Consider the following 17,502-nt stretch of genomic DNA (forward strand, 5'->3'; position numbering starts at 1 on the left):
ATCTTATTAACGATATATCTACACATAAAATAATATTAAAGAAGATAAATAAAATATACCTGTCATATAACGAAGTTTTGAAAATAACATATTACGTTATAAATTTTGAATGTTTTTTACCTGTAGACGTAAGATTCACGATCATATTGACAGTGTTATTAATTCTTTGGGATTCGCCATTTTTAAAGTTTGTTTGTAAATAAAGAATTTAATATTCAAAATCTTACTCTCTAGTGTACATATCTTAAGTTTTAAGTAAATATGTTTAAACTTTGTTATGTGTATTTTAGATGTGTGTTTTATATGTGTAGTAATTTTAAATATACGATAAATTATAAAGTAATTATAAAGCAACGGTTTAGTTTAATTTATCATTATTCTCAACGACGTTATTTCCAAATACAGTTCAGCCCACCTGCGAACTTACATTTATAAAATTAATTTTCAGTTTTTTCTTAGCTTTAGATGAGTGTTGTATACATCTTAATTCTTGTGGGAATTCATTTAAAAGATTAGGTACACAATATTCAAGCAGTGCTTTACCATATGAAATATTAAATCTTCGGGTTAAAAAATTCTGTGTTCGTGTTCCGTATATACTTTCTCTATGAACTCTATATTGTAAATCAAAATAATATTCTGTAATATACAATATTTTGTCAGTCCCTGAAAAGCCATTATTCCAAGAAAGTCAATCTGAATATCGTAGAATAGAACTATTATGAGGGATTTGGGATTTTTGGATACGCGAGATTTTAGAGGAAATAATATGTAATCTGGTGCTGTTGAGTAAGAAGAGAGACTATATCTTAGTAAGCTTTCTCTATTAATTAAAAATATAACACAAGTTTAATTTGAATTGGAAAACATTCCAGATAATCTGTAAAGTTTATTTAGAAATATTACAAAGACGAGTAATATGTGTATTATATTTCTTTCATATTACTATCGAAATAAATTCCCAAGTGCCTCCTCAGCTGTTAACCAAAACTAGACTTTCACATCTACAGGCCAGATCTGTTCTACTCGTAAAAAATTTTTTATTATGATAGTATATAAGATTATTAAGTATACTAAGGTACTTCGATTTTCTACCTTTGCATACTATCAGTTGCGTTTTATTTGTGTTAAGGGTGATATAATTATTGAAGAAATAATTTACAGCCAGATCCAGATCTTGTTAAGTGTTTGTTATTGCTTGATCTGCATCATGGTTATTATACATTATTGTGTCATCAACATATAGTAAAACCTTTCCTCTAAAGTTAAGATTTGCTAAGTCATTTACATATATGTTTTAAAGCAAAGGTGCTAAAATACTTCTCGGATATTAATAGGCCATATTTCTGTTTTATAGCAGGAATTACCTATTATTACTTGGCCATATCTGTCAATGATATAATTTTTAAAAAGTGTTAATAATTTTCCTCCAATTCCTATCAGAGTTAGTTTCTCAATAATTATGTCATACTTTTTTTTTAAACTCCCCAAGACGACCAGCCCACGCTAAAAAGCTTAACACAGTCGCCTCAGGGTTTCATGGCAGCGCAGTCTGCCCTCCCTAGCTCATCCGAACTCGGACATCCCATCGGGGTTTCTCGTGCCTCCTCGAAAACATACTAATCACCTCTTCCGGTGATCAGAATTTTTCTCCGCAGGAGAGCACCCTTCCAGTCCCTATTGTACCTGATCAAGACATACATTTCGTTTGCCTTTCACAGTTACGCGTCCCCCCATGCACACCTCGAGGGTCCCCCATGTCATCATCGGGGAGCTCCGACCCACCTACTCTTGCGCGTGAGTAGGCCCAAACACCCTAGGCATAGAGGCTGCCTCCTTGGCCCCTACACGCATCAGATGGACTAGTATCTGTCCTCGATCACTCACGCATTCCCATGACCCCTCATTACTTGCTGCGTCACGCCTCCTTCGCCGTCAGCGGTAGAGCACCGCACACAATATCCCCCCACTCCATGTCCATCGGTATATCCGGCAGCATAATCCAACAACAATATGAGCAAAGACACATAATATAATCATAAATTCTTAACCTAGCGAACAACAAAAACAAAACACATTTCGACGCCTCTTTTGACATCGAGGGCCGTGTGCACGTCAAGGGGGTTCCTGCTGCCTCTTCGCTGTTAGTACGAGACGAGCCACTCTCTCTACCTCCCCCCATCCATTCTCACTCTGGAGCATGTGTCTGACGACGTTATCTGGTGTTAAGGCCACCGGAATGTGACGTCTCTCGTTCTCCCACCTGACACAGTCGAACCAGGTGTGTTCGGCTGTGTCAGCTGTCGCACAGTACCTGCAACCCGCCGTTCTCCTCCTCTTGAAGCGATGCAGATAGCTATCAAAGTTCCCATGGCCCGAAAGTAGTTGAGTGAGGCAGTATCCAACTTCGCCATGCTTACGTACCACCCAAGCACTCACGTCCGGAATCAGACGCATAGTCCACCGTCCTACCTGGCTCGCCTCCCACCGTTGCTGCCAGATGGCCATGATCTGCGCCCTTGCATTCTCTTTGTTTACGCCTTCAAATCGCAAGCATCGTTCCTCAACCAATAGGTCTATTGGCGGCGTTCCCGCAACGACGGAGATCGCGTCATAGGAGACTGTCCTGTAGGCACATGTCACCCGCAGAAGCAGCCTCCTATGAGTGGCCTCCAGCTTCCTCCTGTACTTCTGAACCGCCACTGCCCTTTTCCATGCATACAATAGGACTGATGTCACGGTTGCAGCTATGACTCGTCGACGTTTCTCTCGTGGCCCTACTGTGTTCGCCATCAGCCTTGAGATAGCCCTCAGCTGTTGTTCTGCCTTCTTTATTGCTTCCTCTACATGAGGTCCGAATGAACGGCGCTTGTCCATCCAGACCCCGAGGTATTTGGCCCTCGACACTTGTCATACTGTACCATATCAAAAGCCTTTGAAAGATCCAAGGACACAGCATCTACAAATTTTCTATCATTAGGTGCAGCATTAATATCATTTGTTAATTTATCAATAAGATCTGTAGTAGATTTATTTGAAACAAACCTATGTTTAATAATATTAATTATATTATTAATAATAATAATACCTCAATCAATAGTGAAAAACTGTACTTTCTAAATTTACTCTTTCCAAGTAAACGTTTTCAGCATGACTCGAGGTATTAACTAAAATAGAATAACAAGAGTAGGAAATTTTGACAAAGCAAATCATATTATACAAAAGAAGTCTTTAACTAGCATATAACGTTGCAATAAAATTATTTCAACTGAATTATTCACCCATCATGATCTTCACAACATGTCAATGATTTGATCTTTATTGTACCAACAAACGAATTTAATTTAAATAATTATAAATAGGTAAATAGCACAGATTACGTGAAGACAATTGGGTTCTTCTGATCTTTAATAATTTTGGATTTTCGGTTTTCGTATACAAGTTTGAGAAAAGCTTTTTTGTCGTTTATTGCTAAATCATAATCACGACAATTAAGTAGATAATTATAATCCTTCTGTACAGCCATCGTAGTATTTTCCGAACTTTGATGCATTAGCATAAAAAATTAAAAAAAAAAATTATACTGAATTTAATATAGTTGCGTAAATCATTTACATAAATTCAGAATTACAAAAGAGCTCAAAACGGAGAATGAAGAACACTGGGCTTTTTTTTTTAATTACTAAGCTTATTTTCAATTTTCAAGGTAATAAATTTGATAATAAATTTAAAAATGCATTATAAACTATTGTCGAAGATGGTCTCATTAGGTTTATATTTTTTACTTCCTTGTTCGAAGTAAAGGAAGTATTGTGATCGCGAAAAATTTAGGTTTTCAGATTTCAACGGAAATATCTATTTTGACCATCCCTGAATCTAATTGGACTAGCTTCGGCGTGACGCCTGTACGTAAGTATGTACGTACTTATCTCACATAACTCGAAAACGATTAGCCGTAGGATGTTGAAATTTTTTGGATTCAGGACTGTTTACCATCTAGTTGTGAGTTTTCCCTTTTGATTGCAATCGACTGTAACAAAAGTGTCCAAAAACCCCAAAATCCCCAAAAATTGGTTTTTGGTTTGTTTCTTAACTGCCGCAATAAGCCCTAATTAAGAGATTTTCAACGATATATCATAAGTGGTACTTATCTTCATTGGTTCCAGAGTTATAGCCAAATTAAATTTTAATTAATGAAATATTTGGAACTTACAAATGTAAGGCACATCGGTTCAAATCCGACTTCATTTCCTTTCTTTTAACTTTCTTTTTTAAATTTAAATATATTGAATTATTAATAATAATTATTAACCTTTGATTTAAAAAAAAAGTTTTACAATAAATAATAACTAACACAACAAAAAAATAATCCAAAAAAATATTAGAAATTATTAAAAATAAAATTTTATATACTTTTCATTTAAAAAAAATGTGTACTTGTAATTTAATAGGCGTACAAGGAAGTCATGTGGTGTCCAAATCAGATTTTTTAAATTTATGAGTATATTTAACTTTCATAAGGTAACGTGTCATATGCTTGGCTATATCTTTAATTAATATAAAAGTAAGATCTTTATTATAAAAATTTATTTTTATAAAATTTGAAAAATCAGTGAATAATTTTTTCATTCATAATTTCTTTTTGAAATCACAGTAATTAAGTGATTGAATTTTCCAAACACGCATAATCAAACATATACCATCCCATTATTTATTCACAACGCGTAAAATCGAAACAGAACGGTAAACACAGATTAATTTATATTCTGCATATTCATTAATAGGACTCACTAAAACACATTTCAATTCCAAGATATTTTCATTTTTCTGTCTTAATAAATACATAAATTTAATTTTTATAGAAAGACAGATATTTTCATTGCAATATTTTTAAACAAAGAGTTATTCCTTTAAAACCAAAGATTTTCAAAAATAATTTGCCGATAGTAGATTTGATTTTTGCAATGAAAAGTACTATTTTTAACGATATTTTTTTCTAGGCTGCTAAAGGATATTTTCTCCAACCGATAAATATTGTGAAAAATTGAAACGTCGGAATTATTTATTATTCTTCTCCATAAATTATCCTAAATATTTTTTTCTAATCTTACCACTTCAAAATAATCTGGTGCAAACAAATCCACTATCTCCGTTTATATTTATTCAGTTTTAATCTAATCGGAATATCAGTAAATTTTATTTTTATATAACTCCCGTGTAAGAAATGTCACCAATTCTTATGAAATAGAAAACTGAAATAGTCTATGGTTTAGGAAAAAAAATGTTTCTTAGTCAGTAAAACGTTCGTGTAAGTTTTTATTTATTTTATATCGTATGACTTTCGATAAAAACGCATATTCGCTGGAAAATTGAAGTTTGAAAATTATGTATAGTTCAAAATATTTATAAAAAATCAAAAATACAATTAATTTTAGACCATTATTCAATGAAACTGATTAGTATTATTTTAGTACCAATAAAGTTAGGTTTTTTACCACGCTGTACGGCTGTAAAATTCCATATTTATATATATATTTCTTCTGTGCGTGTGTATGAAAGTGAACTCCTCCTAAACGGCTGGACTGACTTTGATGAAATTTTGTGTGTGATTAAGTTGATTCGAGAATGGTTTAGATTCAGAATTTGATCCGATAGAAAATGTTTTTTTTTTTTTAAATTAATTAATTTATTTATCTGTTGTTGTTGAACTTGGGATGGTTAAGGTTCACGATTGGATCCGGTAGGCAGCGCTGCGTATTTTAGAATTTTTTAATTTTTGTCTTATCAGTCAGAACCGGTAGTTGGTGCTGCGATCGGATTCTAGGAAATTTTTTTATTTTGTTGCTTCTTCGCATATCAGTTACTTGCGTGGTTGCTTAATGTTATTATTACATTAAACTTTAACGGTATTTTTAACGGTCTACTGTGTGTAGAGAGTAGTTTGAATTAAATCCGATAGGTAGTGCTGTTCTGACAATTGGATTTATTTACATTCTGACTTTTATAAAGTGAAAGGTTAAATTTTATGAAGTTTCGTAATTTTTTGTAAGTTTCTTAATGTTCAGTATTAATTATAATAATTTTGCAGCCACAACCCTTTTCGTTAAAAAAATATTTTTCGCCGAATACTGTGATTAGAGAGTAGTGTGAATTTTATTCGATAGGTAATGCTGTTGTTTTGCCATTTGGATTTATTTACATTCTGTGAAAGGTTAAATTTTGTGAAGTTCCTAATATTCAGTTTTTTTTAAGGTTTTATGAAACTTTCAATTGTGTTCATTTAATCTGTATGTATACTCAAATCTAGCAATAGCTAAGCATTGCCGAGCGTGCTAGAATTGCGCGCTTATTGAGAATATTATATTATTATTTATTGAAATAACGTTTTAAAATATAATTAAAAATATACATTGTGCAAATTTGTAAGATAGTGTATTGAAGTGAGTATTTTACATGATTTTTCATGAATTTTAATGATGTATATACATCATTCATTGTGCATTCAATAACAATCAACTTAAGCTACAAATTTAAATTGTCAGTTCTCATTTGATTCTATACCACTTATGAAGTATTGAACGACTCTTTGAAAATAAAAATGTCAGTTTGTAAAATAAATATAGTTTTAAGTATATTTAAAAAATTGAAGTTATAAGTTTTGTAGCTGATTAATTTTATAAAAAAAATTTCTAAAATGGTTTTTAATTGACAATTATCTAAAATTTGGTAAAATAGATGTTAAAATAAAGAATGAGAAAAATGATAAAAATTTTTACTAAAATTATAACTACGTTGCATTTTTACAGTGCTTTAATTTTTTTATTAATTGATTAATTAAGCTATCACATGGTTATGAAACTTCAAAACTATTAAATTTAAAAAAAAAAATGTAGGAGGTACTTTTTTAAAATGATTTTAAGTGAAAATTAGAAGTAACATGTATGAATATTAATTACACTAATTATTAATTTTACGAAGAAAAATAATTCAATTTTTAATTGAAAAATTAAATTAATTAAAAATTAAAAAATTAATTTCAATTTTTAATTGAAAATTAATTCAATTTTCGTCAGACATCTCAATATTTAGTGAAAATAAATATTAACGTATTATGGTTAATCAATAAATAAATATTAACATAATTAATCAATAAACCCGTACAATAATACAACCATCACAAACTGATAATAGTCATATTAATGAAATTTCGTCCAAATTCCTGCTAATTTTAACTTAAATAAGTTACTTTTATTTATGTGTTGTGCATTTATTACAGAACAATGCCATATCAGGACAACTTCTGTCGGGTTCTCTAGTATATATATATATATATATTCTGCTAAGATCGTCATAATTTTTACATTGACTACAATTATTTACCTTTCTTAGCTTTGTCCTAATTAAATCATACGTGGACGAGTTTCGGGTAAATTTCATTTTCAAGACTCACTTTACTAGCATATCATTCACTTCGTAAAACTTTATATAGCGTTAGGTTACGCCCCTTACTCTACTCAAATCTATACATTAATTGAATGGGGTAAGAGGCGTAACCTACCGCTGTATAAAGCCTTATAAAGAGGAAGAAGTGTCAGTACTTTGAGTTTTGAAAACACGGTGCATCCGAAACGCGTCGACATAAAATTAAAAAAACGAATCTAAGAGACAGATAATTTTACTAAATATATTAAAAAAAAATCATAAGCATTGATATTTTAGGACGAACTTTGCAGATAGAATAGGTGTAGTTTAATCAATCGACCTTGAAGTGTGTATCGTGCTTTGTTATAAACATGACATTGTATATTAGCGTACGGCGGGAGAAATGTGTTGAAAGAAAAATATATTTCAAGACCTCGTAATACAATATTGAGAAATAGTGATTGAAGCGAAAGATATACGACTTTTTTAATTTCAAAAGGTTAGACCTAATCAATAACTTATTAAGAATTGGTTCTGTTTATTTTAATACACATAATTTCCGTGAATTCGTTTTTTGAAAAGAATATCCAGGAAATTACATTGTGCTTGAAATGAAACTTTTTTTTAATAAAAGAATGGATATGTTTAATAGATTTTAAAAACAGTGGTTGATCAACTTACTAATATATATTTTAATTTTGATTCATGAAGCAATTCCTTAGATTAATACTAAATTAATCAAAAGTAATTAATAAAACTAAAATTATTAATTGTATTTCTATTCAGCTTACAACTCAAAAATTTAAGATATTTTATAAAACAATAATTAGAATTTAATAAAAAAATAAAACAAAAACAATTAAGCAAATAATAACAGAACTTGGGAACAAACAGATTAATAAATTAGATAGTGATAGATATCAAATTCGGTTGACCAACATCCTACGTTCGATCACCATACAGAAATATTTGATTCTGTCAAATTGTGACTAATTCTCACTGAAGTGAGGTCAGGCATGTTGGTTAGCCAATATGTTCTGAGCAAATTGGTAGAGTATTTTTTTCTCTCTTAGCTTAAAGCTGGATTTTCGATCATCAAAGCGACAACCGTCAATTTTGATAACGGATTACAGAACTTGAATCAAGCGATACGGTAATAGAATTTGGAAACTCATCAATAACTTTAATACACATAACGGTAATATTTTTTTTCTTCGTTCTGTAATATTTATTGTAAAGAGAGCTATTAAATTTATGATTGAATTTTTTTTGTGATTTTAAGTGTGTTATTTTCATCTAGAAAGTGTATGCATTGAAGAAAATTTACTGATACTATCGCATCAAGAAATTTTAACGGAATACTCATAATGACATGTTCATTTCATGTAAAATACCAATAATGATATTTCTTTTATTTTTTTAAGTATATTTTACACGTAACTCAATACAATAATAAGTTCACCTACTAACAGATTACTCTATGACAAATACATTCCAATTCAGTAAATATTATATCACAATGTGACGTAACGTATGCAACCGTAGTTAGTAATGTTATGGTAATAATACCTGTGGTATATTGCTTCAGGAAATGAAATTGGTCCCATCCAGGAACTCCTCTGGAGAACACAGGACTACAAACAGAACAATTATTGGACTTGTATTTCTACTCCTGTTCTGTTTACAGATGGAAAAGATACCTAGAAACAAAGAAAATAAATTGTTTATAAAATTATTTAACAACATACTCTTTACTCTTGCTGGTTAGGCTACAAAAAAGGCAAAGAGATTTACAGCTATTCATTTTATTAAGTTTTAAATTATAATACCACTTAATACCATTTATACATGTGTATTATATGTTGCTATAGAATACTGGATTTACTTAAATCGTATACAATTATTTTTTAAAAATTAGTCAATTCACATCACGGCATGATAAAATTTTCTGGTAGTTTGATGTGAATTAGGACATCATATACTAGAAATCCTACCAGTCTAATTATTACAGTTGCAATAAAAATTACATTATGTATAAATATTGGTGAATATTCTTTCGTTACAAATATCTTCCTGGCAAAAATACATTCCTTAACACGAATCTCCAAAATAATGCAACTGATATTCATAGAAGAAACAATTTTTGATAGAAATATATTTAAGCTGATTTACAAAAAATCGTTAATCTGTGATATGCTTTTCCAGGAAGTGTGTGAAATGCCTCGGATCTTTAGAGGAATTTTGAATGGGATGACGGACACTGCCTGGAGTGATCCTTCTTCAACTTTCCTCTTGATGACGTCTCATTTCACTCATTGTCGCTTCATTGGATGTTTTCTGACGTTGTTTAGATGTTTGCTAAGTATGCCTAGATGTATAGAACTAGTGAATTCTTTTCGTGATCTAATGGAGAACTTCTTCTAACAGGGGTCTTTTTATCAATGAATAGGAAATAGATTTTGTTACAACATTTTTAACCTCTTTGAATCTTCATGAATAATCATTCTTAAAGCTCTTTTAAATGAAATTAAAAAAAAACTAGAAAAGTATTGCATGATTTTACGGCTATGCCGATCAAGCAATCCAATATCTTGCACAGCTTTTCATTACAAAATTTTTTCCACATTTTAGGTCCGGGGTCTGTAATTTAAAAAAAAATGTAGAATTCTCATGATAAGTATAAACTTTGAAGTATAAACTTTCAAATACCTAAAAAAGTCTTTAAACCGAAGGAAGACAGAGCAAAAGAAGAAAAAAACACAGCATACATTTCAATTTCAAGAGGTGGGGGTTTATTTTTTTTTTTAAATTACCTTTGAATTATTTACATGTGTATTTTAGATAACAAATTTGATTTAATCAAGCTTTCTCTAGAATGCTTATGAAGAAAATGCAAATTGATTTTTTCGCGACATCCGACCATTCCTTCAACAAATTTTGAAAAAAAAAAATTCAATACTCCATATAAAAAACTTTGAGTTAAATTTAAAGTAAATTGGTTCCGTCAATCTCGAGATATAAGCTCAAAAGCAGTGTGACACATATACGTACGTATGTACCCACATACATATATATATATATATGTACATACTAACATATGTATTTGATCTAGATGAACTAGTGGGATTCTAAAACGTAAAGATGTGGAAAATACCCGATACATAATTTTTGATATGATTACCATACATTCTCGTTTAATTTAGCTATTCTAGATATATTCGTTGGGAAAGTAAAATGTGCAGAAAAACTTACTAAAGCAAGATACATTGCAAGTTAGTTCTACAATAAAATCACAAGTAAACGTTTAGGTGGGAAAGACAATCGATAAATCAATTTATGAGCTTTGCTCTGTGACGAAAAATCCACTCGTCGCCGTGTGATATTCAACTATATTTTCCTTTAATAATTAATCTTATAATACAATTATGCACATAATTAACTAGGCCATATGTTACTTCAAGACCCGAGGCAATGCTTTGTAAAAATAAAATAAAAATGAATCAACTCTTATTACTCGACGGAGTTCATTATAAAATTTTTATTATTATTTAGTGAAAACGTAGTTCCTAAGTTACCCTGATTTAGTCAATAGCTGTTAATTAACGAATAAAACGCTCTATAAAATGAACCTAAAGTGTTCGCACTGGTCCCAGTCTAAAGATTTTAGTAGTGTTGGTGCAATTTACCTTCTCCCTTCAGTAATTGTAAGTGAAAATCTTCAGATTGTCTCCATGTATGGAGACAATCTGAAGAATATATTTTTCCTATTACACAAAGAATATATTTTTCCTATTATAAAATGAAGAATAATTTTATACTGTGATAATTGTCCCGAATAATTATACCAAATTAACTTATACTGGGAAAGAACAACAAAATCGAAATGGATAAAGGAAGTCCGAAAAGATATGGATAAGTTGAGAATCTCCAAAGAAGATCTAATCACAAAATCTGGAAAATACGACAAACTCATTAAGATTATATGATAACATTTGTACCTAAATAAAAAAAAAATCCAACAGCATGTATTCAGACAAGAACAGGCACCAAAGATCAGAACGCCTCAAAAAGAAAAGAAGCAAGAATAAAACAACTCAGAAATTGCACTAAAGTGATCCTATGAGGTCGTAAAAGCAACAAAAAAAGAAGAATAAAATAAATATAAGACTTAATTTTGTATTTCCGTTTAGAATTATTGTTATACTAACCAGTAAATACTAATGTTATTTTTAATATATATTAAAGTGTAATGATAATATCATTGCAGAACTTCCCTTTTAAAGACTCTATAAAATTTAAATGTACTTCTTTCAAAGTGTTAGTAAGAATAAATAAACAATACAGATAAAACGTTTCCCATTTGTCACGATCCCAGTACGAAATCACAACGTTCTATAACAATGAGATTATATGAAGGGTTATTAAATTTTGAAATATAGATACAAAACAAGGTTTATTTTTAATGTAACCACCCATATTTCTAGAGAGAATTGTATCATCCCATATAAAATAACGAAACATAATGTCAAACGGGTATTTCACACAAATGAGTGTAGACTGTCTGCTGTGTGAGCACTCAAATTGTTAAGTACCAACAAGTGCACGCTATTGTGAGGATGAAACACTTTAATGTCTACCACAATAACTAGTGAACTAAACTTAAAGTAATCTACTAATTGAGCGTAACATTTTCTATATTAAGATTAAATTATCAGAGGATTATAAAGTAATTCTTAATTATATTAGTAAATTGGTAATTATCTTCAACGTTTCAGCATTATGTTCAATTTCGGCGATCTCTAATTACCAGAAAGTTGGCCGATTTAGTAAAAAATAAAAAAATTAAAAATGGAAAATACAATAGATATGGAGAAAGTAGAATTAAGAATAATCGTACTGCGTAACATATGAAGCAGACAAAAAATATGTTCTCCTTATGGACTGCTTAATTCCGTATGAAAAATGCACTATTAGACCGTAAACATTACACATAGACAAAAAAACACATACCCAGTAATCATGACTCTCAAAGTAGGTAACACTACCTGAATGCGCCAACAATATGCTAGCAATAGATACCACAGATACAGAAATGTCAACGTTCCAACTTGTAGCACCATAAGCAACTACGCTTCTAACTTACCCCGATCAAATTGTTTTGACCTACGATGGAGCGTAACTCAAGAACGACTACCCAATCTTCATCAAATTTTCCCTTGCTCAAGTTCAGATACATGACTAATTTTCAGTAAAGTTGATACTATTTTTGGAGATTTTCGAGTCACAAAATTTTATACACAAGCCTATAAATTAATAACTATAAGGAAACACAATTTAAGTGAATAGTATTTTCGTAATCCTCATACATCAAAACGTAAAGAAAATTCATTTTGACCCCCCCCCCCCCAATTCTCACTATGCATTCGAAAGTAATATCGTACTTCCTTTCGAAAAGTCAGTAAAAAAGTTTAATCTTTATTTACTTACTATAAAAACAGGTTCATTATACGGTTCAGCCATTATCATAATTCAAAATAATTTATTTAATTTTTCCAAATCAAAATTTATTCCATAAAGAATTACTTAAGCAAAATACGCTCACTGATTTTTTTAAGGTACGAAAACTTAATATAATATTACTTTCTTGCAGAATTCTCTATTATTTCCTGGATACAAAATTAATGATGCATTCTTAGAGATAAGTTTTCCATCATTTAAGATTTTGCACATTATACTATTTTGTTAATATACGTCCTTTCAAATTAAGAAAATATATCATATTTCTAAACAAAGTTCTCGTAGCCTCGCCAACTTCGAGTGTAAAAGTAAGTTTGGATCTGTTGTTTGTTATAGGATACTGTTAAATATGTCTATCAACTACACAAATATATCTATTCAAGTAAAACTTATATTAATTTAGTAGCTTAGTCCCACCCTTAATAAACGTAAAGTTAAAATAATATTATTAATGAATAAGGCATGAAAACTGCTATAATATGAAAGATGTAATAAATGGAAAGTAGAATAATAAAAAAAGTTATATATATAACTTACAGTTTAAATACGCCCAAATATTATCACTGATGTTTTTTTCAGATTAATGTTTCATTTGAAGTGGTTATGTCTAACTCTTCACTTTCATGTCTAACACTTCAAATGAAACGAATTTCATTTGAAATTTCTTATAGCTATAAAAAAACTTGGGATGTGTATACAAAGAATAATCGTAGATTAAAATCTGTTCCACAGTTCTGCGCAAGAGGCTTTCGTTTCGACTTTTCGTTTCCGACGCCCTCACTATTTCGCTGTCAGAAACACACTGATTTTCAGAGTACAACGTACAACATAGGTTCACTCACCACTGTTACACACTGCATAAACACGTGTGAAAAATATACCACTACACAGTCAACATAATCTCAATATATTTCCTCGACATTAAATTGAGCGTAAATCAAGAACGAAATCTCTACCAATCTTCATCAAATTTTCACATGCACACCTTCAGAAACCCCAAATTAAGTGAATGGTATTTTCCTTCTCCTCATACCTCAAAAAGTTAAGAAAATTCACACTATGCAACCAATGATAATTCCGTAATTTTCTTTGAAAAGTCAGAAAGAAACATCGTATTATAATGATGTTTTACGAACATAAATATATTAATAATAGTAACAGTTAAATTTACTAGAAGTATTTGAGCAAATAAATTAATTAAAAAGTCCATACCCTGAATTTAAGGATAATTATTAACACGTAACCAAAAGATCAAACGTAACAAAAATATTAAATGACAGTATTATGAACATTTTGTACTATCATTGTTATCTTCTATATATGAAATCATAAAAATAAATTCATTTAAAGAGTGAATGTAATATTTTAACTTAAAGATTCTGACCGGCAGAATGCTTAATTCTTTCCAACCATGTACATATTAAAATTTCTTGTCAGGCTTCCGATATTACCAGAAAAACTGTAACAGCAAAGATAGAAACATTGAAACAAAAGTAGAGACTGCGGAGAAGTGGTTTTACAGATGAACGTTGAAAATTAGGTGGGTAGGAAGAGAAAAAAGGAGGATGTTTTTTAGTCAAATTGTAGAAGAGCAGAATCTACTAAGTTTTAGGAAGTAGAAGTATAAGACTGATTAAGGGCCATTTCAAATATTGCTAAGTTTAACTCAAGGAAACGTTATATAAAGTATAAAACGATAAAGGAAGATAATGATTAGAGTACATTAAACAAATAATTGAGGTTATAAGATGTAAGAAGGATTCTTGAATTTAAGAACCTTTGGAACAGAATAAAAAGGAATATAGAAATAGAAAGCCTTTACATAGTAAAAACGAATATGAATAAAAAATATGAATAATAAAATTATAATATTAATATATTTTATTACGTTATTAAATAATAATAATAATTATATTAAATAACAAGCCGATTTTCTAGATTAAATTTTATTTAATTTTTTTAATTAATATTAATTCATTTTTTTTTTTTAGATCAAGCCGATTTGCTAGATAACTAAAAAAGTTTAAAAATTAATTTTATACCATTAGCTTTCTAAATACTTTTATTGTATTTTAAACTACCTTTTATCATCCAATTCTATCTAGAGTTAAAATACTTGCAGACTATTTGAATACTCTCGTTTAAGTACACAAATTATAAAACATCAGGTATATCACTAAGTTACAGTTTATTGTACTTTTAGTTTAAATTACAATATAATAGTTAAGTTTAATTAGTTTAATTTAAAATAACGCTCATTTTAATAAACCATTTTATTAACCTACGTATTTAAACTTTATTAAAACACCAGCAACTAGACTTTTAATATCAACCCATTCATAACGCAATAAGAAATATTAATAAAACTTATCAATTAGATAACCTCTTTTGATGCTAAAATCTCTCGTTAGTTTGGATGTCAAATATTATAACATAAAATGTACATTTATATATATATGTATACTAAAGTTTAACATCTTGTGTAAGCCTTAAAAAAAATTCAACATCCCGAATAAGGACATAAATTATATAATAAAATCTGACAGCTTTAAAAGAAGTTCTCTTCTGAAAGTATATGGCAATAAAATTTCATTGATATACAAGTATTATAACATGGCAATAAGTTTGACAGCTTAAACACAGACTGTAAGTTATCCTAGACTGTAAGATGAAGACGAAGAAAAAAAATAAAGAGGAATAAAACACTGACGTAGAAGGTTCCGTTTAAGGTACTTAGGATAACTGACAAGTCCCAACATATCATCTTAGTAACAGAAAAGTTTAACAGCAATTTTTTATTATCTTCGTAAAAACATAAGTTTTCAAAAGTAACCGATGCTGTTCTAAATGTAACAGTTATGTTTATTATTATTATTATTTGTGAAATTGATACTTATTAAAAATAGTAAATTATATTAAAAACTGTACTGGTACTTATGAATATTATTAGTTCAACTCAGATAGAAATTCATAATCGCTATGAGGGAAATCTGTTAGTGTTATTTGATAAATAATACTGAAAAATGATGAAATTTGATGTACCTTCTTCTTTTTCCTGTTTATCTTCCGGTAATTACCTTTCAGATAATATTTCAGAGGATGATATGTGTGAGTGTAAATGAAGTGTAGTTTTGTACAGTCTCAGTTCGACCATTCCTGAGATGTGGGGTTAATTGAAACCCAACCAACAAAGAACAGCGGTATCCACGATCTAGTATTCAAATCCGTGTAAAAATAACTGTGAATATATATATCTAGAATTCACTATAAAAACAATGAAATAGCTGCACTTAATAAAAAATAATTTCAATATATTTTTTTTCTAATTCTTGAATCTACTCGTATATATGAAACAAGCGGACTTCTTTTGGTAATAAATTCATAATCCTGGTTTATATAGGACTACTTTAATTACCTTTATTACTTCACTAATTCTTTCCAATTGTCGTACCTAAATATAAAATTCATTAAACTCTTTATATTTCTTAGAAAACTATATTCTCCTTCTAAACATTTAGTTCATCAATATCCTTCTTCCTATCAAATTTCATTTCCTTTTCTTCGCATTGCTTACTTTAAAATTGAGTTTTTCAATAAACTGTAAGAGTCCAAACCATTTAAAACTTATAGCTAATTTTTAGTTACGGAAAAAATATCAATGTCCTCATTAGTGGACCTAAAATTGTTACTTTTTTCTTCTTCAATTGTTTTTTCTGTCTCAAAAAATTTTCTTCATAATTTTACTTCTTCAGTAAGCTACATAAAAGAAGTAAAATTAAGAAGAAAGTATTTTTATGAAATAAAAGTGTATCCTTACTTTTTCTTAAATTCATATCTCACTCTTTTCAGCACCACAGTTTGCTTTCCCTAATTTTGTATTCTTTTTATACCTACCTGATTCTTACAAAAAAAAAAACATAAATAATTTTTCCTTTGCATGTCAATCCTATTTATTTTAAAACTTTAAACGTTATTTTTTATTCGACATCGTCAGGTGCTGTTTCAGGATCTAAAAATGCGATGCGCATAGAGTTTTTCTTCAAACTTTCTTCTAAAATTAGTTGCTACTATTGCCTCTCGTATTACCTTACTTTTTCTGAAACTGAATTAGCCTTCATTTGACATACTTTCTACCTCTTGTATTATTCTTATTCAAATTACTTTACTTACTAATTTTAACATGAGGGGGTAGGCTTACGCTTCTCACACATGCTAATGTTCCCACGTTTATTCTAGCCTGCTTTCTTTATTTAGGTGAAAATGTTCTTTCATTGAATCTGAGGGAAGTTCTATAATGTGATAAATTTTTCAAACTGTTGTCTAAGAGGTATTCAACACGCTATCTAATATTATCTATAATACCTATATAATATAGGTAGGTAACAAATCTGTACTTCTGACGTTTTTTTTTTTTGCTTCTCTTATAATAAATTTTGTTTTTTATTTTATGCTACATTATCTTTTTCGTAATTATTTTTTTTAACGACACTGCAGTTATACACCTACTATAATTTCTTTAACAGAATTTGTGTAACTTCGTTAGTTTAGTTTCGTTTTCTTATG

At 29.6% G+C, this 17,502-nt stretch overlaps 1 long non-coding RNA gene across 2 annotated transcripts in view; it reads right to left on the bottom strand.

Moving 5' to 3' along the window:
* Positions 1-8,924: 8,924 nt before the first annotated feature.
* The window catches only part of LOC142320253 (uncharacterized), a 340,624-nt gene continuing 332,046 nt past the window's right edge, over positions 8,925-17,502 (bottom strand). For both annotated transcript variants that reach the window (XR_012755326.1, XR_012755327.1), the window contains exon 3: positions 8,925-9,122. This is a non-coding gene — a long non-coding RNA (uncharacterized LOC142320253). The remainder of the gene's footprint in view (positions 9,123-17,502) is intronic.

The sequence above is a fragment of the Lycorma delicatula genome, chromosome 2 (genome assembly GCF_047948215.1).
Source record: "Lycorma delicatula isolate Av1 chromosome 2, ASM4794821v1, whole genome shotgun sequence".
NCBI lineage: Eukaryota > Metazoa > Arthropoda > Insecta > Hemiptera > Fulgoridae > Lycorma > Lycorma delicatula.